Source organism: Nicotiana sylvestris, chromosome 9 (assembly GCF_000393655.2).
Source record: "Nicotiana sylvestris chromosome 9, ASM39365v2, whole genome shotgun sequence".
Taxonomy (NCBI): domain Eukaryota; kingdom Viridiplantae; phylum Streptophyta; class Magnoliopsida; order Solanales; family Solanaceae; genus Nicotiana; species Nicotiana sylvestris.
Genome location: NC_091065.1, coordinates 39841684 through 39866490, shown reverse-complemented (window position 1 = coordinate 39866490; position 24807 = coordinate 39841684).

The window sequence follows — 24807 nt, the reverse complement described above, 5'->3', positions numbered from 1 at the left end:
TACGTGTTTCTTGCTTTCAGCCATTATTTATGATTATTACTCACTGAGTCGGAGTACTCACATTACTCCCTGCACGGTGTGTGCAGATTCAAGAATCGCAGAGTCCGCTCCTGAGTGCTGATCCTTCCAGTCTAGACAGTGTTTTCGGAGACTACGAGGTAGTTGTTGGCGTGCGCATCCCCCGTGCCTCCCTTATCTTACTATTATCATGTTCTTGAATTTCTGAGTCGGATTTTGTATCTATTAGACTGGTATCCATATTTATTAGTTGCTCATGACTTGGGACACCCCGGTTTGGGCTGTGTCGGGATGGTTTCTACCATTGTTATTATTATTTCTGCAAATTATGGTTATTATATCATGTTTTAGAACTATTTATGGTATTTAACTGTTTAAAAGAGGTGTTCTGTTTTGGTCTGGCTGGCCTCGTCTTCACGAGAGGCGCCATCACGACCGGGTTCGGGGTTAGGGTCGTGACAAGCTTCAACTTCTGCGAATCCTGCTGGTTCTCCCCCTTTCCGCTTCTGCAATGATGTCGCCGCTTCTGCAGCTACGCATATGCGGGACCCAATCGTAGATGCGGTTATGACAGAAGATCAACAGTTGAAGCTGTTCAAACAACTCCCAATTCTTCCGACAACCTTCCGAAACCATCCCGAGGCCCCCAGGACCTCAACAAAAAATGCAACCAAGTCTAGCACCACTGTCCAAACTTATACCAATCTTTAAAACACCTAAAGCAACATCGAAATGACAAATCAACCACAGATTCTAGCCAAAGAACTCCCAAACTCTAAATTTACGCTTTCGATCTAAAAGATCTAACAAACCTCGTCCGAATGACCTGAAATTTTACACACATGTCACATTCAACACTACGGAGCTACTCCAACTTCCAGAATTCCATTCTGACCCTCGAATCAAAATCTCACTATCGAACTGGAAACTTCAAAATTCGACTTTCGGCATTTCTAGCCTAAATTAGCTACGGACCTCCAAGACACAATCCGAGCACGCCCCTAAGCCCGAAATTCCATTCGGTCGTTTTAAGAATTCCATTTCGAGGTCGTCTTCACACTGTTTCAACTACGGTCAAATTTCCAAAATTTAAGCTCTCATTTAGGGACTAAGTGTCCCAAAACTCTCCGAAACTCAAAACCGAATATCCCGGCAAATGAAAATAGCATAAATAAATATGGGAAAAGTAGTTAATAGGGGATCGGGACGTTAATGCTTAAAACGACCGGTCGGATCGTTACATTTATCTTAATCTTAAATTATCTTTAATTTATAATTTTTTTCTTAATCTATATTTAATTTATCCTTTATATATATATTGGCTAGCAAATGCAATTAGTTTCGACCATTCGGTTAATTTTATATTTTCCCCTTAAAATTGGAATGACTCAATCCAGACTGATCCAATAACCATATACACAAGTTAAAATAATACAAAAAGTTAATTCTTCCCCCATAAAAACTTTGTTCGGTATGCATGAAATTCTGAAAAAAAAATAAAAATAAAAGGTATAATTAAAGAGCACTTGAAATAAAAATGTTATCAATTTGAATAAAAATCTCAAAAATAAAAATAAAAGATAGAGTATCATATTTTGAAGGATTTACTATTCAATTTTAGTATTATTTTAATTTATATATAGAGAGAGAGGGATAACCCAACCCGACCTGACCCATTCGCCCAATACTCATATATATACACGATTGTAGAATATAAGGAAACAAGTTGGGAAGTAGACTGGGATCTATGGATATTCGTAAAGCCGATACTATTATATAGAAGCCAATGAAAAGAGAGCTCTATTTTGGGAGTCCTAAATAAAGATCGGATATGTCTATATATTTATTGATTCAAAGTTGTTAGCTGTTAAAATTTAGTGCCTTTTTTGTTTTCTAATTGGCATAAAGATTTAAACTACAAGCATGGGCAGATTTAGGGGCGGAAGAGGGCGAACCCCTTAGCCAAAAAATTACACTGTATATATAAGCGAAATTCGATTTGTATCTCTATATTTTATATTTTGAATTCCTTTAACACAACTCAAAAGCTTAGCTCAGTGGTCAAGGGGTTCAAAATCTTTGTAAGATTGCTGACTCAATTTCCACTAGTCAGTCTCCTGAATTGTTGGACCAGGAGTTGTAGCATTATTTCCTCGTTGTTTACTATTGGTAGCCATTATTTTTTTCAACTAATAAAATTCTCAAAGTATCAAAATAGATGATAGAGAACCCAATAAAATTTCTACGTGAAGAAATACCAATTGAGTGTAATTCTTGACAGAGGAACTAGCAAAATTCCTCAATTATCAAATATACCCCAATATATCTAATACCAAAGATAGATGTTAGTAACCAAAGAATCCACCAAGATAGAATTGAATAAGAACTAGATTTCTCAAAGGCATAATATACAGAACAAAAAATACCCCACAAATCAGAAGACAAAATATACCAGCAATGTGTATCAAAAGACAAAATAGACTAGCAAACTCAATAGACAAAAGATGGTCACAAATCAGAGAGCCAAAACGAAATTATAAGCAGTGGGTATCGAGTACCAAACCAATATAACGAAGTCTATAACTTCAGAAATTGTGACTTATTGGTCAAAACGCATCAGAACTTCACCAAAAATGACTAGGTGATGCTGGAGAAGAAAGTCTGACCTCAAATAGACCACCCACGCGTATTCACGTGTTGCCGACACAATCCCTGTCAGAAACGTTAGCTGACGTGTGAGCTTCACACGTGGCCCCTCTGGCTGAATCTGGAATAATGCAAATCGGAGGGAGCGGCCTTCCACAGGAAAATTATAAATTTTATTTCCCAAGTCCCAAGAGCTTCTTCCAAAACCAGTCAAATACGGTGAGTGGTCACCACCAGTGAGTTTTCTTCTGGCACTACGCCGGCTCTAATATCATGTAAGCTGTAAAATACAAAGACAATAGAGCAATCTCTCATATCTTGTATTCAATATGTAACAAGTATAGATACAAGTACATACAACCCTAACTGTGGAAATAACCAAAAAGGAAATCCAATAAAGCTGATGTGAATCCCTATAATTATGCTAGCTATGTATACTGCTTCAGATTATGTCTACATTCATTATCGAACACTCCCCCTCAAGGTGGAGCATAGATATTGATCATGCCCAGCTTGTTACAAAGGTAATCAACTTGAATTCCCTTCAACCCTTTGTGAATAAATCAGTTGGTTGCTCTCATGTCTTCACGTAGCCAGTGAAGATCAAGTTCTCTTGAATCTTCTCATGAATAAAATAGCAGTCAACCTCAATATGCTTAGTTCTTTCATGATACACCAGATTTGACGCAATATGGAGGGCAGCTTGATTGTCACACCAGAGTTTTGCTGGTATTGGATGCTCCAACCCAATTTCAGTCAAAAGATGATGTATCCATATAATCTTACATGTAGACTGTGACATAGCTCTATACTCGGATTCTGCACTGGATCGAGATACAACACTTTGCTTCTTACTACTCCATGATACCAAGTTTCCTCCAACAAAGACACAATAACCTGTAGAAAATTGATGGAGCAGTATAGGGAGAGAATGAAGGACTTGCATATGGTGTTCATCGACTTAGAAAAGGCGTACGATAAAGTTTCGTGGGAGGTTTTGTGGAGATGTTTGGAGGCTAGAGGTGTACTTGTTGAATACGTTAGGTTGACTAAGGACATGTATGATGGAGTAAAGACCTGGGTGAGGATGGTGGGTGGGGACTCAGACCATTTTCCAGTTATGATGATGGACATACTCCGTCCTTTTTTGTTTGCTCTGGTGATGGACGTACTGATGTGCCACATCCAAGGAGAGGTGCTGGTATATGCTATTTGCAGATGATATTGTACTGATTTACGAGATGTGAGATGGTGTGAACGCGCAATTAGAGGTATGGAGGTAGACCCTGGAATCTAAAGGTTTCAAGTTGAGTAAGACTAAGACAAAATACTTGGAGTGTAAGTTCAGTGGTGAGACTCTAGGAGGGGAAGGGGAGGTGAGGCTGGACTCGCAGGTCATCCCTAGGAAAGGGAGTTTTAAGTATATTGGGTCTATTATTCAGGGAGAAGGGGAGATTGATAGAGATGTCACACATTGTATTAGATCGAGATGGATGAAATGGAGACTCGCTTCTGGTATTTTATATGACAAGAAGGTGCCACCAAAACTTAAGGGTATGTTCTACAGAGTGGTGGTCAGACCAACGCTGTTGTATGGGGCTGAGTGTTGGCCAATCAAGATCGCTCATGTCCAGAAGATGAAGGTAGTAGAGATGAGAATGTTGAGATGGATGTGAGGGCACACCAGGTTAGATACGATCAGAAATAAGGTTATTCGTGATAAGGTGGGTGTGGCCCCTATTGAGGATAAGACGCGAGAAGTGCGGCTCAGATGGTTTGGTCATGTGAGGAGGACGAGCACAAACGCATAGGTGAGGAGGTGTGAGAGGTTGACATTGGAGGCCTACACAGAGGTAGAGGTAGGCCAAAGAAAAGGTGGGGTGAGGTGATTAGGCAAGGCATGGCGCAGCTTCAACTGACCGAAGACATGACCCTTGATAGGAAGATATGGAGGTCGAGGATTAGGGTAGTAGAGTAGGTAGTCTAGAGTGTTCATAATAGTAGTATTGGCACACAGTTTCACTTTCTATTGGTAGTAGGTTTTTATGACTAACCGTTGTTTTCTTTCATTGTTGATCACCTTACTGTCTTGTTATTTTTATTCTGCTTTTATATGGATTTTTGATATTGTCCCTTCTTGTATATATTTTTATTAATATGGTGCTTATACCTTCCTGAGCCAAGGGTCTACTGGAAACAGCCTCTTTATCCTCACAAGGTAGGGGTAAGGTCTGCGTACACACAACCCTCCCCAAACCCCACAGTGTGGAATATTATTGGGTATGTTGTTGTTGTTGCTTCTATTTACTTCTACTCCCAAAAAGTATTTCAACTGGCCCAAGTCCTTTGTATGAAACCTAGTATGCAGAAAATACTTGAGGGAAGAAACCCGGGCATAGTTACTTCATGTGATAACAATATCATCAACATATACAACAAGAAGAATAGTGCTACCTACTGATTTTCGATAAAAGACCGAGTGATCGCACTTACTCATTTTCAGCCCAAACTCTGGAACTACCTCACTGAACTTGCCAAACCAAGCTCGTGGACTTTACTTCAAGCCATACAAGGACTTCTTCAAATGACAGAATTTCATGTACTCCCCCTAAGCAACAAAACCGGGTGGTTACTCAATATACACTTCCTCCTGAAGATCACCATGAAGGAAAGCATTCTTGATATCCAACTGATGTAAAGACCAATTCTCGTATGCAGCTAGAGAAATAAATAAGCGTACAGAAGTGAGTTTGGCAACCGGGGAGAAGGTGTCAGAATAATCTACCCCATAAGTTTGAGCATACCCTTTAGCCACAAGTCTAGCCTTAACTCTTGCCACAGAACCATCTGGATTAACTTTAACTGTAAAGACCCACTTGCATCCCACGGGTTTCTTTCCCTTTGGTAAATCTACCAGACCCCATGTGTGGTTATCCTCTAAAGCATGTATTTCCCCAAGCATTGCATCAAACCATCCGAGATGATTCAAAGCCTTCTTCACTATTTTGGGTACGGAGATGGAGTCTAGAGAAGCAATCATAGATATAGACGTAGAGGATAAGTGGTCATAGGAAACAAAGTTAGCAACAGAATATGTCGATTTGCAAGTACATGTACCTTTACGAAGAGCAATAGGAAGGAAGGTCAAGGTTATCCTGAGGATCGGGCAAAGGAGGATTAGACGATGAAGGAACTGGTGCGGGACATGTATCATTTGTCTCTCCCCTCCGTGAATACACTTGAACAATTGGGGGTCTTGTTAACACAGTTGGAGCAGGTACTGAAGGCACATTAGTCGATTGGTGCTCAACAAAAGAACTAGGAGCTGGAAGAGTATCTTCTGATTGTTCTCTCAAAGTACGGGTAACCTGATATACTAGTCACTCATCTTCCTCCCCCTGACTTGTAGAAATGGGAGATGCATAGAAAAATGGTGTAGCCTCTAAAAATACCACATCAGTTGATACAAAATATTTGCCAAGCTCAGTATAATAACAATGATACCCCTTCTGAAGGTGAGAATAGCCCAAGAAAACACACTTCAATGCCTTGGGATCCAACTTGTTAAGAGATGTTTGAACATCTCAAACATAACATGTGCTTCAAAACACCTTAGATTCCACCGAAAATAATGACTTGTTCGAAAAAATAACACTATAAGGCACATTACCACCAAGCACAGCAGATGGCATCCGATTAATAAGAAAATAAGCCGTAAAAACCGCATCAACCCAGAATTGTTTAGGCACCTTCATCTAGAACAAAAGTGTTGGAGCTGTCTCAAGTAGATGCATATTCTTTCTCTCAGCAACTCCATTTTTAGAGGGTGTATCAACACATGAAGACTTATGTAACATACCATGTTGTCTCATGTAGGACTGAAATAACTCTGACATGTATTCTTTAGCATTATCACTCCTTAGAGTACATACCAAAGCATTGAATTAAGTTTCTACTTCAGCACAAAAGGCAGAAAAGTGAGTAAACACTTCAGAGAGGCTCTTCATAAAGTAAATCAAAGTCATTCGAGAAAAATCATCTTCAAAAGTGACAAAATACTTATGCCCAGTTTTAGAAACAGTTGGACATGGTCCCCAAACATCAGAATGGACTAAATCAAAAGCTGACTCAGCTCGCTTATTAACCATTAGACTTAATGAGATGCGATGGTGTTCTGCAAATTGACATGACTCACAATCCAATGACGAAATATTCTAAAACTGAGGACAAAGCTTCTTCAAAAAAGGTAGAGAGGGATTTCCCAATCGACAATGTGATTCAAAAAGAGACACAACATTGGAGAATGCAATAGGCCGTTGCTCTCATTCATCAAGAATGTAGAGATCACCAGATACATATCCTTTACCAATAACATGTTTTGTTGAAAGATCTAAAAATAAACAATAATCCGGAAAGAACACAACACAACAATTAAGGTCTTTGGTGATTTTACTAACAGAAATCAAATTGAAGGCCAAGTGTGGTAGACATAATAGAGATGACAGGGTAATAGAGGAAGTTGGTTCAACAGTCCCAGATCCAACACTGCTACAAGTTGACCCATCAGCTATAGTAACCGAAGAGGGTACAATGTAAGTCATTTTAAGCTTTTGCAATTTGCTCGCCAGTTCTCGGGCATGACTAGCCCTGTGTGATGTATTATGACTTATGTAAATTATCGTTTTTGGTTTTCAAGGTAATCAGAATGAATTTGGAAGAAACAAGTTTGAATGATGTTATGGGATATGTTGGCATGTTTGGTTGAGGTCCCGAGGGCCTCGGGTGAGTTTCGGGTGGTTGAACGGATCATTTTATGTTGGAAAAAGTTGCAAAAAAACTGTTGTTGGTGTTGCAGGTTTTTGACCTTCGCGTTCGCGATGGATGTCCCGCATTCATGAAGGGTTAGGATATGAGGTAGTGGAGTTGGCCTGCGCGTTCGCGAAGGTTGTCCCACGTTCACAAAAGGCTGAGGTCAGTGGTCATCACGTTGGCGAGGGTTTTGCTGCGTTCACGTAGAGGAAGTGGAATAGCTGAGACCCCAAGGCAATTGTTCTACGCGTTCGCATAGTAGAGGTCACGTTCGCGAAGAGGTGAGTCAGTTTGCATCGCATTCGCGGAAGGGTTCTCGCGTTCGCGTAGAAGGAACTTTGGTCAGTGAAGTTGTGTGCTTCGCGAACGCGAGGGAGATGCCGCGTTCACGATGAAGAAAAATCTGGGCATACAGATTATATTTGGAAATCGAGGGTTTAAGTCCAATATCATAAAAACCATTAGAGAGCTTGGGAGAAGGTGAAATTTGAGGAGATTTTCAGTGGAGCTTTGGGATAAGTATTCTTTACTCATATTTGGTTTAATTCCATGATTTACTTGAATTTCATCATTTAATTTGAGAAATTAGAGTAGAAATATGGGGAAAGTGGAATAAAAGTTTGAGAATTCTTTTGGGGATTTAAATGGGCATTTAATGTCGGATTTTGATGTATTTGATATGTACGAACTCGTGAGAGTGTAAGGATTCTATTGATGTATTTTTTATCAGATTTCGAGACATGGGCCCGAGGGGCCGGGTTTGGTCAATTTCGGAATTTTTGGTATAAATTGGATATTTTCGAGTGGGCTTTGTTCCCCTAGCATATTTTGATGGTATGAATCTGCTTTTGGCTAGATTTGGAGTATTCGGAGGCCGAGTCGAGAGGCAAAGGCATCGCGGGCTAGAGTTATGACCGGATTGAGGTAAGTAATGATTGTAAATATTTGTCGTGAGGGTATAAAACCCCGGATTTCATATCGTTGTGCTGCTTTGAGGTGACACCATGCTAGATGACGAGAGTGGGGTCGTGCACCGTTGGGGATTGTAACTTAGTCCGTCTCGTATGACTGTTAAGTCACGTATTTGATTGTAAATTGTTTGATATCATTGTGTTTGGAAATTTTTACCATATTTTGGGTTGAATGACATATTTGGGCTTCGTGCCAATTGTGTTGGACCGTTAGGGGATTTTACTACTATTCCTCACTGGTTTTACTTCATATTTGTACTCAACCATGCTATATTCTACATGTTTTCATAACTCAGCCATATTTACTCCGTTTTGATATTTTAAATGATATTTTGGGTTGAGCATCATGTTTTACTGTTGCCTGAGTGGCATGAGAGATTTCTGACTAAGTGAGGCCGAGGGCCTGTGTTGTGAGGATATTATGGGATCGGGCTGCGCGTCGCAACAGTGTGGTATTGATTTATGATTATGAGGCCGAGGGCCTAATTGTAACGCCACGAGGTGGCTTGATATGAGGCCGAGAGCCTGCTTGATATGCCACGAGATGACTTATTATTGCGCTTGGGCCGTATGGGGCCACTCCCGGAGTCTGTACACCCCTAGTGAGCACGGGTACCCAGTATGAGATGTGATGTAGCCCGAGGGGCTGATGTTGTTCCATGTTGTTGCCCGAGAGGCAGTTCTTGATTTATATTATGACCGAGGGGCTGATTACGAGTGATTGTGAAGTAGCTCGAGGGGCTGGTTCTGTTGATATTATGCACAAGGGGCAGTTTATGATACATATTTTTACCCAAGGGGCTATTTACATTTCTATCGTTTTTACTTACTGCTTTATCACTCGTTTGAAACCATTGAAAGTTGTTTGAAAGTGTTTTACTGAAACTGAGCTTGATTTACGAAGAAAACAATTTCTGTACTGTCTTGGAAAGGTACTGTATTTGCTGTAGTGTTACGCTGTATTTTACGTGTTTTCTTACTACGCAGCTTTCATTTACCTTTATTACTTACTGAGGTGGAGTACTCACATTACTCCCTGCACCTTGTGTGTAGATTCAGGAATTTCTGAACCCGGTAGTAGGTGTTGATTGCTCAGTGGCGGAGTCATCGGAGTTAGCAAGGTAGATGCCCGACATTCACGGCACTGCTTTTCTCCCTCTTGTTTTCATTAGACTGTATTTAGTACATTTTCAGACTTTTCATTGTATTCAGACCTTAGTAGATGCTCGTGACTTGTGACACCCTGATGTTGGGCTTGCATATTATTTCTGCACTATTCATTTAGACTTACATTATGAAATATTTGTTTAATTAAAGACTTAAAAATGATTCTTATTGATTAATGGTTAATTTGGGAGTTGTGTCAGCTGGCCTAGTTTCACGATAGGTGCCATCATGACCGGGTCGGTTTAAGGGTCGTGACAAGTTGGTATCAGAGCCTAGGTTACATAGGTCTCACAAGTCATGAGCAGGTTAGTAGAGTCTCGCAGATCGGTACGGAGACATCTGTACTTATCCTCAGGAGGCTGCAGAACCTTTAGGAAAAAACTTCACATTCTTGAACTCTTATCGTGCGTCATTGATTCAGCTTGAAATGTAACTCCTTAAATTCCTTCCACGAGTTCATATACGCGCATGAGCGCTTAGTATGAGATATGCATCGATGGCTTGTGATTCCCTGATCGAGGAGCAAGATGTGATTTTTGTGTGTTGATGTTGGGCCAATCTAGATGACTTGAGGCCGGGTTTTGCCTATAGCTTGAGCACTGAGGATTTGATTGTGTGAGCACGTGCTTCTAGATTTGTATGTCTGATGGTGTCCCGATTAGTGGGAGTGATGACTGGATAGTTATGTGATGAGTATGAGGTGACTGTGAGATGTGTTCATATGATTTGATTGGGACAAGAAGGGTCTACTTGGGGGTAGTAAGAACTATTTGGTGCTTGATTTCCATCTTGATTTGATGTATAGCCCAAGTTATGGGAGTGTGAAGAATCTTTTCATGTTTTATAGTTGGGGAATGAAGTAAATTTCATGTTGCGATATGAATTCAGACTCAGAAAGATTAAGTGACTGCGAAATGTTATGACGTGGAAGGGTGTAAAGAGATGTTAGTTTGAGGCGAAGCAGGTGGGTTATCTCCTGCGGACTGTTCAGAATTGGCGTGATCCTTTATGTTATTTATTGGAAGATCTCTGTTACCAGTGAAGTATATGTGTTGCAATTTGAATTTGGGTCACCTAAGAGATCGGGCTTGACTGTCACGAGGGTTAATACGATATTTGTAGAAGATTTAAAGTACTAGATGGTCTGTGTTTCACGAGGTTATGAAGGATAGATTTTAATCTCACTATGGTATTATAGCAGTAATAAAGTATATTCATTATGAGTTATTGTGTGTTTTGATCTATGGCTTTTAGCCAAGTGGTGGAGTCTATTATTGATTAGTTTATTGCACGGTTTTGTGCTATGTTGGTTCCAGTTTGAGGTGTACTGGTAAATCAGTTATGGCTTACGGAGGATGAGACCGAGGATGGCTCGAGTAAAGGAATTTTCAATAAAGGTTATGTTGTGCTTTATGGATATATAAGAATCACAGAATGACTTGAGTTGTTATGAGTAAAGGGTATACAATGCATAGAACAGGAAGTTGCTTGGTTGTATTAAGGTGAGATTACGTTCTACGGTGTCGGGGTGTTAATGGAGCACGGGTCGTCCAGTCCATTTGATCGGACTAATTGCGGTTTGAGTAGAGAGGATGACTCTCGAGAATGGTTCTAGTGGGTTCAAGATTTTACATGTAATAATTGGAGATTTTCAGGTTGTATGCTTGGCTAGAAACTGAGGTTTGCGTTGGAGGGTGTCAAGACTTGTGGAATTTCTATACCAATTATGGGATTCTATATATCAGTATTAGGAAGGTGAAGGTAATGACTTTGGATTTGCAGGAAGTCCCTTCAGGGTATGTATTTTGAATGTGGTACTTTTAGGAATATTTAAGAGAGTATTCAGCGGCTTATGAGCCTTAGATGTTGTGGTTTTATGCTTGGGTCTCGTGTAATGAGTCTAGGTTGAGAAATTGTGGTGTTATAGCAAGAAGGAGTATCAAGTTGAAGGTAAATCAGAAGGAAACTCGAATAGATGGGATAGCTTGGTAGTAGGCTGGATTGGCATGGTAAGGATATGATTAGTTCTTTGGATGCTTATGATGTAATGAGTTTATACAAATGTTTCACGGCAATGCTCTTGGGATTTAGTGGCCTGTGTAGCTTGGTTAAGTTAGAAGGATTCAGTCCTGACAGGTTTGGTTTTGTGAAAAGGGGAGTTGGAGAGTTCTTGATGATTTCTACCACGGTTTGGATGTGTATATTTTCTACTAGCATGAGTAGTATGGGATGTATAATGATTTTCTCCTAGATGGGATCAAATAGGAGAGTTCTTGGCTAGTTAAGTACGTAGTTTCTCGTGGCTCGGAATGGATATGAAGTTCTCATGTTTACCCTAGGATGATATGGTATATGAGGTATGTTGTGTAGGAGTGAGATTTGCATGTGTAAGGTCACGATTCAAATTTGAAAGGAAGGTCATAATTCTTAGGAAGCTCGGGCAGCTTCAGATAAATAGGGGAATGATATTACTAATTAGTGTGGCTTGATGAGGGTATACGTTTCAGAAAAGGGCAATGTGATTGAGTTGATGATACTTCATTAGTATTGCGGCACTCTCTTGTTGGATCGACTGCTGATATTCGAGTTTGCTTGATTGCATAGAAGAATTATAGGAGTACCTCTCGTGGGATGATTGGGTGTTAGAGGTGTGTTGTGTATTCGGACGGTGGAGTTTGGATTAGATATGGTGATTCGCGTGCTGTATGGATTTGGAGACTGGGACTTCTCATAGACAGGTTAGGTCGTGGTTGTAGACCGCGTATATCAGTCTTGTGTGGTAACTATTGGGGGTTTGGAGACCCGAGTGGATCTTTGTTACTTGGTATGTTAGATTTTGGATGTGATATTGGGTATAGACTAGTTGTCTCAGTATTGTGTTATTCTAGGTTGTTGCGCTAAGATGGCAACGCTGGCTATGCCGAGGATGCCACGGATTGAGTGGCGAGGTTCGACTGATAATGCATTCAGTAGGGAGGTTTCATTTTTGAAAACCCAGCGGATGGCTGGGAAGGGTTGTTTTCTTATTTGGCCTTCATAATGGATGTTAGTGTAGAGACTCCTCAACTCAGGAGTCTAGAACTTGTAGGAGACTTCGGATCGGTCACCTCAACTCAGGGTCTTTAATAACCCTTAATAGTTCTAGCATGCTATCATTGGTCAATACATTGATATTCAAGTCTGTGAACTGAAAATAAATATTATAAAGATCATTATCAATATTACAACAATGTTTTTAGCATTGTCCCATATTAGAGGATTATTGCTCATCATCCGAAGATGAAATATAATTTTCATCCTAAAGGACTTGTAAGTCTTTACTTGTTGAAAAATCCTCTTCGTCAGTGTCAGAAGCTTCTGGCGAAGAATTTAAAAGAATTTTATATAAAGAATCTTTGATATTATCGTTTAAATCAAGGTCTTTAATTTTGTCCTTGATTTTGCAATCCTTTGCAAAATGGCTTATTCGTCCACATTTATAATAGGCCTGAGGGTTTTTTGATCTAATAAAACCTTTTCTGGCTTTATGAAAAGCCTTCCTTCTTTGGGTCCGTTCATAACGTTTTTCAGTCCAACCCTTTTTCTTCTTGAAATCCTTCTTATTATGGGATTTCTTTCTATTAGAAGGAATGTCAATTGCAAATTGCTCACAAAATTCGCATAATTGTTACCTCTCAATGAGATGATGTTTATTAATTTGTTGGTTTAGTTTGATCTCATTACATAGAGCTAAACCTTCCTGAGTGCATATACTGAATAGTTTACCATATGAGTAAGTATCATAATTGATACTCATCCATGTACCTCTAAGGGTTTTTCTAACCCTTTCAGCAAATAAGGGAGGGAGTCCATCTATGACTTTGGACTTCCAATGAGTACTTTTACTCTCTGGTAATTCCATCACTCTGGATAAGAAAACAACTTTATACCATCGAAAAGATATAAGGGTTTTACACCTCAGTTTTTGGAGCATAGTTCTAATGGTTTCACTATTATCAGACCATCTTCCAGAGAAGTGTTCGATAATATTCATAACTAAAGAATAGACTGAGTTTTGAACATTCTTTTCTTCTTCAGTCTTGGTCGTGTTCATTATTTGAAAGCGTTGGTCATGAGTGAGATAATTATCCCACCAGCCTTTTAGCTTACCAGTAAATCCAGCTATAATCATTTCAGCAATTGCCCTATCCGTATTTTTATTAACTTTACAGATAGTGATGTACATAAGCATTCTATGTACTATTGTATAGATTTGTCTTTCAACAAGACCATCTATGTTCCATTCATAGATATCTGACCCACTGTAACCTTGGTGGTAGTGGTCATTGTCCTGTTCTTCTATTAGGACATCTTGAGAGGTTGGTCTAGGATAATAAAACATTTTTTGGTATGGTTTACGAGCATATTTTTTAGATATTTTATTAATCTCGTCATCTACCTTTAGATTACCGGGAGGCGTATGCTCTAAACTTAGAGGGTTAGCTCTAAATTCACCCAACTTCTTAATGAGAAGTTCCTCATTGTCATCCAGACTTCTTAATTTGAAGTCTCTTACCTCGGGAGGTGGTTAGATACCTGTAGTAGCGATTCGCTCCTTACCTTTAGTATCCTTCTACTGGATTTTTTTGACTTCAACTATAAGCTTGTCCCATTTTTCATGAATCTTAGTAACCTGTTCACCCAGAATACTTACATACATATTAGTATAATTGTTTTGAGTTAGCATGGTATTCAGATTCTTGGCTGTTATTGTCGCAACATCATTTTCAAATATGTTTGAAAAAGCAGTACAATAAATAATTTTATCTTTTTCACCCATTTGAAAAGATTGTTGTGGTGGAATAATAGAATTAACAATTTTTCCACTAGTGAGCGTATAATCTCTTTCTACAATAGAAACATAGTTATTAACATGCTTAGACATAAACCAATGAACAAAATCAATAATCTTATTCTTCTTGCTAATATCCTCATAAAAACCATGTCTAAAGAATTGTATTAATTCACTGCTCATGTTTTCATGAAACCATTTTCTGAAAACAACCCATTTGGGTTTTAGAAATTCTTCTAAAATTATTTTTCTTGCCGGTGAACCCGAACTAAGATCTATTTGGCTTTCAATCATTATTAACACCATTTGAAAAATCCATTTCGGATGCAATAGGTTCAAGGTCCGAATTAACCTTGACGATATTATCTCTACCAATGTTGATATTATCAATTGTATTAGTTTCTCTAATTTAAGTTGTAGATGCTCTAGATGGAAAATCTACCACATAATCAATTGGAGAGATAAAAGAAGAATTTGATCTAGTTAGTCTAGATGATAAGTTGATATTATCAGTCTGCACGGGTTTATTGAACATGATCTTAATAGTTCCATTTGAGGTTTGTTCTATTTCTGTAACCTCAATATTACCAGTATTACTTGAAACCAGTATGAATTTCTACACATCTCTTCCATTGTGGTGGTATCGTAAGAGTTAGAGCAAGACCTATGTATGTTATGAGGTGCAATGGGAGCATCAGATCCACAAAATTTGGACTAAATAGATCAGAGAATGTTATTGTGGTCCTGTAAGTAAAGTGGTGCAAGGTGTGAATTCACCTAAGGTATGCAATCATGTTTTGGTGTTGCGTGTAGCTATTGATACGGTGAACGTATGTTTGAATAGGCCTGACAGAGAATTCCGGATATTGGAATTGGGCTCTAAGGCTTATTTGCCCAAGTGAAAAAAAGGTATCTTCAGTTTGACGGGTAGGTGCTCGAGTGTTAAAAAGTGATTTCGAGCAACTCCAGTGCAGTTCTTAGCACATTCGAGGACAAAAGTATGTTTAAGTGGGAGAGAATGTAATGACCCGACTGGTCGTTTTAAGCTCTATCGCATCGTTCAGTAATTTGAGGCCATGAGCAGCTTAACTTCAGGTATTATGACTTGAGTGCACGGTCGGAATTAAATTTTGGGAAGTTTGGAGTTGATTTGGAAACAGAATTCTCATTTCGGAAGCTTTAAGTTGAAAGAATTAAATAAGGTTAGATTTTTGAGTAAACAACCTCGGAATTGGGATTCAAAGGTTCCAACAGGTTCATATGATGATTTTTAACTTGGGCGTATGTACGGACTGGGTTTTGGAAGACCCGGGAACGTTTTGGCACCTATTGTGGAAGTTTGCATTTTTGGGAGAATCTCATAAGTTTGGATTGAAGTGACTTTCAGGGTTATCAATGTCCGTTTGAGATTCCGATTCTGGGAATAGCTCCGTATGGTGATTCTGGTACTGGGAGCACGATCGAATGTGAATTCGGCGGTCCGTAGGTCATTTTGGAGTCATTTGGCTAAAGATAGAAATTTGAAGGTTTTTGAGAAGTTTGACCGGAAGTGGAATTTTTGATATAGGGGTCAGAATCCAATTCTGGAAGTTGGAGTAGGTCCGTAATGGAGAATATGACTTGTGTGTAAAATTTGAGGTCAATCAGACGTGATTTGATAGGTTTAAACACCGAAAGTAGAAGTTTGAAATTTTAGAGTTCATTAAGCTTGAATTGGAGTGAGATTCATGGTTTTAGCGTTGTTTGATATGATTTGAGGCCTCGAGCAAGTCCGTAATGTGTTTTGGGACTGGTTGGCATGATTGGTTGGGGTCTCGGGGGCCTCGGGTGGATTCCGGATGGTTAACAAATCAAATTTGGAGTTTGAAGAAGGGCTTCAGTAGCTTATATATGGTGTAACCGCACTTGCGGGGTTTTGGTCGCAGGTGCGGAGCCGCAAAAGCGGCCAAAGGAGAGTAGATGCAGTTGAGATGGGAGAAGACTAGGACCGCAGATGTGGTCAAGTCGCCGCAGAAGCGGGACCGCACCTGTGGAAGAAGGAGCGCAGAAGCGAAAATAGAGGGCCTGGGAAGGACAAGAGATGCGGTAGTGGGGCCGCTGCGGAACCGCAAAAGCGGGCGTGTGACCGCAGGTGCAAAAGTGCTAGAGGCAGTAAGTCGTTTTAAAATCGGGGGTTGGTCATTTTTCTCCCATTTTAATTTGGTGTGGACGATTTTGGAGAGCTTCAAGTGGGGGTGTTTATCATTAACGACAAGGGAAGCTAACCCCACCTATCTTGAGTTAAATATATTGATTATGTATGGAATTTGCATGTAAATTTGTAGAAATTTGGGGGTTTGACGAAAAACCTAGAAAATTCGTGTTCTTGGATTTTGACCACTATTTCGGGTATGAAATTAAGAGAAAATCATATATTTGAGTTCGTGAGTTCATGGGTAAACTTTATCTTCAAAAAATTTTGGAATCCGGGCACGTGGGCCCGAGGGCAGTTTTCTTAACTTTTTGATCGAGGTTAGAAATTGTTATAAATTGGATTTTAATGAGTAATTGTGCATATATTAATGGATTTGCATAATTATTGGCTAGTTTTGGAGAATAGTGCATCTATTCGAGTCTTCGGAAGGGCGTGGAATGCTGGTTATGGATCTTCGGAGCGAGATGAGTCTCCTTTATAACCTTGTAAGAGGGAATTGTCCCCATATGTGAGTTAATTGGTTATGTACTCCTATTTGTCGGGGCTACGTACGCACGAGTGACGAGAGTCCGTATGTAGCTACTATTATGCTATTGTCCGGGTAGTCTAGGACCCAAAAGCATGCTGTACTTTGAAATATTTGTAATCCTATTGATGGTTTGACTTGCTTAAATTCTATCGAATTGGTAAATGAATTTCTAAATGGATTAAACTTCATTTTTCTTAAATCGTTAAAAAGGAGGATATGGATTTTCCTTGGATAGTTGTTCCCCAATGAAGTCTTGATTAACTATTTGAATATGTGATTCTATGTATACCTGCGTCACATGTATGATTCGCGAGTAGGGTGTTTGTTTATTTTATGTTGACCATGTCACATGGATGATTCGTGAGCGGGGTAATAGATGCATCTATGGTTCACGCCGTTCGACCCTCGGCAGTGCACATTTTACATTTATGTTGGATCAAGCCGTACGACCTCGGCATGATATGGGCATGCTTGTGTTGTTGTTGGACATTTATAAATGTTGACACTTGCCTTTCCTGGCGGAGAAATTGATAAAGATAATGAAAAGTAAATTTTTGGAAATCCATTATTATTTGGGGAGTTGTTTACTTTCTATCTGGCTTTGTGAATTATAATTGTTGTTTTATTAAATTCCCTAATCTCCTCACATTTTTACAATATTATCATTGGACCACTAGTAAGTGTTGAAGTCGACTTCTCGTCTCTACTTTTTGTAGATTAGACGGGATGCTCATTGGGTACACGTTATTTTCATACTCATTCTACACTTACTGTGCATTCTTGTTGCACATGTTCATATGTGGCTAAAGTCTTAGTGGCATAGTGGCATGGTTAATACAGAGACTTAGGTGAGCTGCATTTATCGAGAAGACCCGCAGCCATCAGAGTCCCCTTCAGAGTATAGTACTCTATTTTCATTTCTGTCCTCTTGTATTTCAGACAGTTACTGTATTTTATTTCAGCTCTAGTAAATGCTCATGCACTTGTGACACCGGGTTCTGGGATGTCTATGGAAGTAGTCGGTATTTTTAAATTGTTAAAGATATCACTATTTATTCAGGTGGAAATTTATTCCTTATTGTTTAAACGTATAAAAGAAGTGATTTTCAGAAATATTTAAAATGAGAAGTGACTAGTTATTCGTTGTTGGCTTGCCTGACAATGGTGTGTGGCTCCATCACGACCCTTAGTGGATTTTGGGTTGTGACACCATGTTATCAGAGCAATAGGTTCCTTTAGGTCTCACAAGTCATGAGCGAGTATAGTAGAGTCTTGCGGATCGGTACAAAGACTTCTATACTTATCTTTGAGAGGCTACAAGGTTGTTAGGAGCAATTCCCTTCTTGATTCCTCATCGTGTTGTTTGATTCCTTGAGGCTTATTCCCTTGTTTCCTTCCTACTCAATCTTACGCGATGCAAAGCGCTTGTTATAAATCTAGAAGTGAAGAATCGTAATGGTACTACAGGTGTGGTGCGGGATGTTCCTCCCAGTATAGTTGGTTGGGAGATTGTCATCTCCTTGCAAAAGGATTTTTCTATCATTTTGGCTCGGTAGTTGAGCTTTTAAGAGCTTGGAGGCTATGCACAGGTTGTTATGATTCTCACGATTGCTTATCGCACAGTGTTAACTTGATGGTAGGGTATTTGCCTGTGTATTGGGGCAGCGAATGATTTGAAAGGAAGTTTACTCAGTGCACGATTCAGATATCTGATATTTTATTTCTGGGGTGGAAAAACAATTGGCCTATGAATGTCCAGATTTGGGTAAAGGAAGTAACGAGACTTGATATTTTCGAGAGTGGTGGAATCTTCATCTGTGACGTGGTATTTTCGTCCTTGATTCAGTATGTTGAGTTCGTCGGTGGTATGGTTTCCTTCAATTCGCCTTTGGGGTAGGATAGTGAGAAATAATAATGGAGAGGCGACTGTCAGAGATTGCGATGTGCGGTGGTTAAGTATTGAATGGTATATCTAGGGTTGATGGCCCAAGAAAGATGACCTCGGGGGGATTTAAAGTTAGTAGCGGTTCGTGGGTTCAAGCGCTATGAAGATAAATTTTATTTAAGGCAACAACTGAGCAACAAAGGATGAGGAAGGACATGTGGGGGAGTGTCAGGCGGTGGTCAAAATTTCTAGAAGACCAGGTATGAGAGGCAAAGGTCGAGTAGTCGATTAAAGGGGGTGAGTTCCACCAAAGTGGGAGAGTGGCGGAGTTGCATATGGGCTTTGTGGTAGGATGACTATGCACCTTATGGAGAGTTTGGAATGATTTGGGAATTTTGGCGATTAGTGATTGGGGTCTACGGATTTAATTTGAAGTATGGGCTATTATGCAGTAGGAGATTTGATATAACAGAATAGAGATGCTTGAAATGAAGAAGGATACAACATAACTTTGAATTTGAAGGATGTTGTCGTACATTTAATTGATGTCCACGAGGGGTGAATGGACTTGTGCAGCTAGAGAGTGAGCTTGGACTCAGGGTTTTTTGATATCGTAGTGATTGTACCCCATGTAGCAGCGTTGGAAGATGTCAGAAAGTGATTTCCATAAGTGGGTTAATCCTTGTGAGCAGGTTAGCGGTCGCGTGGTTGGCAAAGCTTCTGCGAAGGATTTTACTGGCCATTACGGTAGGAGGTCGAATTTGTGAATGTTGATGGAAATTCAGGGTGTTCCTGAAGTGCTAATGGAAGGATTTCAAAGAATCTGGAAGGTTAATTGCGCGAGGTCATGTCAATAAGAGATAAAGAATCTTGGTGAATTCTAGAGGTGTGTAGTAGTGGCTTCAAGTTAAGTGGGAGAGTCCCACCGCCTATGATTGGGTTGCATGGTTAAATACTTGTGAGGTTTCTGGTTATTATCATATTGATGGCTTATTTCAGCTACGAGAAAAGGACATAAGTGGTAATTGAGCAAAAGTATTGTTAAAGGTGTGCTATGGGTGGCCTTATTGGCTCATGTTCAGACTCGAGGAAGGATTCAGAATTTATGCCTTGTATAGATGTGGGTTTCAAGGGAAGTGATTCTGTCGGGTGCTTCGTCGAGGGGGTATTCATGTGCTAGAAAATATATGAAGTTGATTATATTTGCGGCCAAGTCAAAGTGGGTGACTCTTAACAACAGCCCTAGTGGATTGAAAGGGGTAAAGTGTGGTGCCTAATGATTTCGAGCCTATAGGTACGGTTAAGAAACAAGCTTGTAGCAGCTTATGAGAAGAGGAACATAATGTCCTATGATGTTTTGACTTGCAGTGTTGCATTTGAGAGGTATGAAATGGTTTGTGGGATTTGAGACAACATGGTCTCATGATTCAAGGTCACTAGGGATGATTGCGGATGTAGTGTGTTATGTGTTGAATGGAGTTATTATCATTTCTAAGGCAATCAAGGATAAATTGGAAAGAAGATAGGTTGGTTAGCCATAGTTGAACTGGCATATTGCTGGTAGTGATCAGTTCCTTCAGTGTGATCAAGTTAAGCAAGTGATTTGTGATGGTGCATGTGAGGCTTGTCGGCCGCAGTAATTGATATTATTCAGAAATATTCTTATGCTATGGCCTGTCATGTGTAGGCGGCTCTCGAAAGGGCTGTGGTGGCTTAGACCACTAATTAATGGTTTGTATATTCTACGGCTATAAGAATTCGCCTGTGTATTGCTATGGTTCTCCTGAAGTGAGTTAAGTGAAAAGCTTTATATGATGAAGTGTTAATCTATTAGTGGTTCCAGAGTTATGATGAAAATCGTGTTCTATCGTATATTGGTATATTGGGTGCAATGGGTGGTATGGAATTTGAAGTAAGGATCAAGGTTGCAGTTCGGTGTTGACACGGATGTCATGAGCTCGGATGAGCAGTAAAGGAGTTTCGATGTTTAAAGTAAGTTGGTATTATCTTTAGTGTCAGCTAAGATCAGTGTTTTCTGAAAAAGGTTTTGTATCCTGGTTAAGGATTCTTGATCTCTTTTCAACGCTAGTGCGGCTAGTGGTTTGGATGTATAGACCTGTCATCTGTTACGGAAGGTTGTGGGAGTGTGCCCACAGGAAGGTTGTATAAGTGTGGCATGTAGTCACTTGATTGATTGAAGATTTAAACCAAGTATAAAGATTGTAGTGATGTCGTTAAATTGGGAATTGATGCCTGGAGGGCACTCGGTTTATTGGGTTGTTGACTGTGGAGGATTACTCCATCTATGATGGTTGTTCTTGTGTGTTATGAGAAAAGAAGAGTTATTATGGACATTTGAAAGGTTATTAGCTTAGTTCAGTGCGATCAGAATAAGCTTGAGGTCTATGGATGGATCAAAATGTGAATATGGGCTCTATATCAGGACAGATGTATTCATTTCAGCAATACGCTCCTTATGGAAGAGTAGTCGGGGTGTTATTTCGTCGTCAGCTATTTCATGTAATGATATATCGCGCCGTGTGAGTTGTGAGATGGCTTGGTGAATTTCTTATGTATTGAGATTCCGCGTAGGGATGGTGTTATATGAACAGGATGGCTCCTGAGATTCAGATCGTGTATTGCACCTTAGTTGAGCTTGAGTTTGTAGCTTATAGCGTTATATATCTCCCCAGGGATGGTATTATGCACTTGACGTGCCGGTGACCGACATTTTGATGTAATGAGCAACCTAGCTCGGTGTGTATCTCCTTATGTGAATTTTATGTGTGGATCGGGTGGCACGCTGCCATGGGCATGTTACTTGGATTGGGTTGCACGCCGCAATAGTGTGATATTGAGTACAGTTCCCCGTATATGTTTTTATGTATTTTGTTTCTTATTTTTCTTAGGAAAGCTCATACTAGCTGTGTGCCAGCGTTGCATGTACGATTTGCGAGCGGGGTGTCTATTTCGTTATGTTGACCACATCGCATGCGTGATTCGCGAGCGGGGTAATTGGATTTCCTTTTCAGAGTTCGTTTTCCTTTTGTATCGCGTTCGAATTTGTAGCCTATTGGAACATTGTGATAACATATGAGACTTTTTGATCATGTCTGGGGTGGCTTATTGCCTGAGCAGTTCGTACTGGGTGAGACGAGATCGTGGATTTAGTATCATTGCAATCTGATTATATGAAGTATATTAAGGAGCGAAGACCATTATTTGGTTCAGAATGAGGTGATGGTTCCTATCAGGAGTATAGACCCAATGAATTGTTGATTCGGCAGTAAGTTATAAATTTCTACACATCTCTTCTGTTATGGCAGTATCGTAAGAGTTAGAGCAAGACCTATGTATGTTATGAGGTGCAATGGGAGCATCAGATCCATGAAATTTCGACTAAATGGATCAGAGAATGTTATTGTGGTCCTGCAAGTAAAGTGGTGCAAGGTGTGAATTCAGCTACAGTATGCAGTCATGTTTTGGTGCTGCATGTAGCTATTGATAGGTGAGCGTATGTTGGAACAAGCCTGACAGAGAATTCCGGCTATTGGAATTGGGCTTTAAGGCTTATTTGCCCAAGTGAAAAAGGGTATCTTCAGATTGACCGAGCTAGGGTGCCCAACTGAGTTGTGATAACATGGGTAGGTGCTCTAGGTGTTAAACAGTGATTTTAAGCAAATCCAGCACAGTTCTTAGCACGGGTAGGTGGGAGAGAATGTAACGACCCGACCGGTCGTTTTGAGCTCTAGCGAGTCGTTCAGTAGTTTGAGGCCATGAGCAACTTCACTTTAGGTATTATGACTTGAGCGCATGGTCAGAATTGAATTCCGCCGTTTGGAGTTGATTTGGAAAGAGAATTCTTATTTCAGAAGCTTTAAGTTGAAAGAATTGACTAAGGTTGGATTTTTGAGTAAACGACCTCAGAATCGGGATTCGAAGGTTCCAACAGGTTCATATGATGATTTTGAACATGGGCGTATGTCCGGACTGGGTTTTGGAAGACCCAGGAACGTTTTGGCGCCTATTGTGGAAGTTTGCATTTTTAGAAGAATCTCATAAGTTTGGATTGAAGTGCATTTCAGGGTTATCAATGTTCGTTTGAGATTTTGAGTCTTGGAATAGCTCAATATGATGATTCAATTATTGGAAGTGCGATCAGAAGTAAATTCAGAGGTCCATTGGTCATTTTGGAGTCATTTGGCTAAAGATAGAAATTTGAAGGTTTTTGAGAAGTTTGACCGGAAGTGAACTTTTTGACATCGTGGTCGGAATCCAATTCCGGAAGTTGGAGTAGGTCCATAATGGATAATGTGACTTGTGTGCAAAATTTGAAGTCAATCGGACATGATTTGATAGGTTTAAACACCGAAAGTAGAAGTTTGAAATTATAGAGTTCATTAAGCTTGAATTCGAGTACGATTCGTGGTTTTAGTGTTGTTTGATATAATTTGAGGTCTCTATCAAGTCTGTAATGTGTTTTGGGACTGGTTGGCATGATTGGTTGGGGTCCCGGGGGCCTTGGGTGGATTCCGGATGGTTAACAGGTCAAATTTGGAGTTTGAAGAAGGGCTTCAGTAGTTGATATCTGATGTAACCGCACCAGCGGAGTTTTGGCCGCAGGTGCGGAACCGCAGAAGCGGCCAAAGGAGCATAGATGCAGTTGAGAAGGGAGAAGGCTAGGACCGTAGATGCGGTCAAGTTGCAGCAGAAGCGGAACCGTACCTACGGAAGAAGGAGAAAAGAAGCGGAAATAGGGGGCCTAGGAAGGACCGCAGATGCAGTAGTGGGACCGCAGAAGCGGTCGTGTGACTGCAGGTGTGAAAGTGCTGGATGCAGTAAGTTCTTTTAAAATCGGGGGTTTATCATTTATTCCCTCATTTTCATTTGGTGTGGACGATTTTGGAGAGGTTCAGGTGAGGGTTTTCATCATCAACGACAAGGTTAGCTAACCCCACCTATATTGAGTTAAATATATTGATTATGTATGTATTTTAGCATGTAAATTGGTAGAAATTTGGGGGTTTGAGGGAAAACCAAGAAAATTCGTATTCTTGGATTTTGACCACTATTTTGCGTATGAAATTAAGAGAAAATCATATATTTGAGTTTGTGAGTTCATGGATAAACTTTATCTTCAAAAAATTTTGGAATTCTGGCACGTGGGCCCGAGGGCAATTTTGTCAACTTTTCGATCGTGGTTAGAAATTGTTATAAATTGGATTGTAATGAGTAATTGAGCATATATTAATGGATTTACATAATTATTGGCTAGTTTAGGAGAATTTTGCATCGATTCGAGTCTTCAGAAGGGTGTGGAATGCCGGTTATGGATCTTCGGAGCGAGGTGAGTCGCCTTTCAAACCTTGTAAGAAGGAATTGTCCCCATAGGTGAGTTAATTGGTTATGTGCTTCTATTTTTAGGGGCTACGTACGCACGGGTGACGAGAGTCCGTAGGTAGCTACTATTATGATATTGTTCGGGTAGTTTAGGACCTAAAAACATGTTGTACTTGGAATTATTTGTGATCCTATTGACGGTTTGACTTGCTTAAATTCTATCGAATTGGTAAATTAATTTCTAAAAGGATTAAACTTCATTTTTCTTAAATCGGTAAAAAAAGGAGGATTTGGATTTTCCTTGGATAGTTGTTCCCTAATGAAGTCTTGATTAACTGTTTGAATATGTGATTCTATGTGTACCTGCGTCGCATGTATGATTTGTGAGTAGGGTGTTTGCTTATTTTATATTGACCG